Source organism: Balaenoptera acutorostrata, chromosome 3, assembly GCF_949987535.1.
Source record: "Balaenoptera acutorostrata chromosome 3, mBalAcu1.1, whole genome shotgun sequence".
NCBI classification, from domain to species: domain Eukaryota; kingdom Metazoa; phylum Chordata; class Mammalia; order Artiodactyla; family Balaenopteridae; genus Balaenoptera; species Balaenoptera acutorostrata.
In genome coordinates, this window is record NC_080066.1 from 162,500,140 (window position 1) to 162,503,344 (window position 3,205).

The 3,205-nt window shown below is 34.6% G+C and overlaps 1 non-coding gene across 1 annotated transcript; it reads left to right on the forward strand.

The window, feature by feature from the left end:
• Positions 1–226: 226 nt before the first annotated feature.
• Positions 227–329, forward strand: LOC114238666 (U6 spliceosomal RNA). The gene has a single exon (XR_003623977.1). It is a non-coding gene; the product is annotated as a U6 spliceosomal RNA (small nuclear RNA).
• Positions 330–3,205: the final 2,876 nt, after the last annotated feature.

Here is a 3,205-nt window from a genome sequence, read left to right on the forward strand (position 1 = left end):
AAGACTAACTGGTGTATTAACAGCTTAGCACCCTCTTTAGGATATAATATAAAATCCACGCATTCTTTTTTATTTAAATCATAGAATCCAGTTTTATAAAATAGTGCTAATGCAAGAACATTTCATAAAACCTCAACATCTTATACTCTGTATGTTCTGTCAGTGGCTAAGAGCACTGATACTCTCAAACACCAGCATCCATACTTGAGATTAAAGATTTTATTTAGTGCTTGCTTTGGCAGCACATATACTAAAATTGGAACGATAGAAGATTAGCATGGCCCCTGCACAAGGATGACACGCAAATTTGTGAAGCGTTCCATATTTGTACAGCTACTATGGAGAAGAGCATGGAGGTTCCTTAAAAAACTAAAAATAGAACTACCATACGACCCAGCAATCCCACTACTGGGCATATACCCTGAGAAAACCATAATTCAAAAAGATACATGTACCACAGTGTTCACTGCAGTACTATTTACAATAGCCAGGAGGTGGAAACAACCTAAGTGTCCATCGACTGATGAATGGATAAAGAAGATGTGGCACATATATACAATGGAATATTACTCAGCCATAAAAAGAAACGAAATTGAGTTATTTGCAGTGAGGTGGATGGACCTAGAGTCTGTCATACAGAGTGAAGTAAGTCAGAAAGAGAAAAAACAAATACCATATGCTAACACATATATATGGAAACTAAAAAAAAAAAAAAAAGATTATGAAGAACCTAGGGGCAGGACAAGAATAAAGGCACAGATGTAGAGGATGGACTTGAGGACACGGGGAGGGGGAAGGGTAAGCTAGGACGAAGTGAGAGAGTTGCATGGAGTTATATATACTACCAGTTGTAAAATAGCTAGCTAGTGGGAAGCAGCTGCCTAGCACAGGGAGATCAGCTCGGTGCTTTGTGACCACCTAGAGGGGTGGGATAGGGAGGGTGGGAGGGAGACACAAGAGGGAGGAGATATGGGGATATATGTATATATATAGCTAATTCACTTTGTTATACAGCAGAAACTAACACACCATTGTAAAGCAATTATACTCCAATAAAGATGTTAAAAAAATAAAATAAAATTAAATTAAATTAAAAAATAGATAAACAACAAGGACCTATTCTACAGCACGAGGAACTCTACTCAATATTTTGTAATAACCTGTAAGGGAAAAGAATCTGAAAAACAACATATATGTATGTATATATAACTGAATCACTTTGCTGTACCTGAAACTAACACAATAGTGTTAATCAACTATACTTCAGTTTAAAAAAATATTTGTGGGAAAAAAAAGATGTTATTTAAACCAACAAATTATCATTTTTTACAACAAAAGTGTAACATGAGTGATTTGTGAATTGCAAATTGATCTTCCCTGCTGGGAGCCATAACTAGTTTTAGAGCTTTTGCTAGAACAGGCCACATATAAATATGTGACTATTAAAAAATGCCCAGGTCTTGATGACATAATTTATTCTTCTGACACAAGCCGTTTTATTTTCTATCCACCTGTTAAGTGTTCTGTTGCAGTAAACCAAGGAGAATGAATCAAACATGACACAAACTCCAGCTCCTATGGGTAGACTGGGGCAAACCTTGGATAATATGTTTCATTTAAAGCATTGACAAGCAAAGATTTCCAAGGTCTGTAAATCACTCCAGTGGTTGCTAATTGGGACTACAAACATTTCACGGGACATGTTATAAGAATTGTTTTTCCCACTTAAGGCTTCTCAAGAGCATATGAGAAAATGCCTCAGTAGATTCAGCAGGTGTTCTGAAGATTCCATAAAACAGCTACTAGTATGGAACCTTCCAGGTAGGTAGAACTTTGACCAGCATCTTCTGAAATGCTTTTCTCAGGCCTGGTGTATAAGGGTGTTGTGTGTGTGTGTGTGTGTGTAAGAAACAGACATTAAGTGCATATACTGCCAAGTTTGTAGAAGCTACATTAATCCCTTGCATGTGGACATGCCTGCCAATTTATTAAGCAAACCTTGGTCTTCTTAATCTTATTTTTTTGCAGTTTGAACTTTGTTTCCCCACATTACAAGCATTATTTTAAAAGCAAGAATACAAGAATGCTTTTAAGCTCTGACCCCACTGCACATCCTCTCTGAGTCTACATACAATCAGAAAGTCAAAAGCATTGTTTTTTTTTTGATTAAAAAAATATTACCCTCTATTAACTTTCCTGTCAAAAGGAGACATTTAACTCAGAGTACACAGAAAGGCAGTATTAGCCATCAGTAAATTATCAACTCTGATCCTGGGATGGTAAACAAATTATTTTGTGCATGCCTCTAATGAGAGTAGACAAAACGAAATATTTCTGTTTCATCTGTGCTTCTAACATGACTCCATGTGCGCAATTTGATGTGGTCTCATTGCATTGCGGTGAATGTCACCATCTGAAACAGAACTCCAGGAAAGGAATGGCACTTTGAAAGACAAATACATATGTTGCTTCATTGTGTATTTTTGCCCATATGAAGTGATTAATAATAATATCCTTCTATCACTCACATTCTACAGTTTACATCATGCATCCAAGAATGAAAAAAAAGTAAAGAATTAAGGAAAAAAATACATAATGGCAGCTTATCATATAAGTAGTTTCTCAACCTTGAGTCCAGTTTGGAATATCCAAGTTGGCCCTGCACTACTAGTTAAAAATTGTATTTATTTAAATTGACATTAAAAAAAATATATATATTTATCTAAAATGTATATTTATTCATTTGAAAATAAATATATTTTTGCATTAATAAACTGAATCTATTTTTGTACCAATATATGTGACAAAATACCAAACACCTAACAAAAAATGTAATAAAGACAATGCTAGCAGGTTCATCCAAAAAACAATTTAAAAATTAAAGATGAAAAAAAAAAAAATTAAAGATGAACCATGAAATGCAAGTAATATACATTAAGCTAAATTTCACTTTAATAATGATTTTACATGCAAAGTATAATTTAATTGCTATAATAATCCATCAAATAAATATCATTAACCATATTTTAACAAATGAGGTAACTATGATCCAGAGAAGTAAAATGATTTGTCAAAGATCATGTGTGGAAGGGCCAGGACACAAACCTGGGTTAGTTTGACAAGCAGTCCCAGACTCTGATTTTGTGAGACTACTGGAATGCCCCGATGACTTTCCTGGCTTAAACTGATTGAATGCGCCATATTA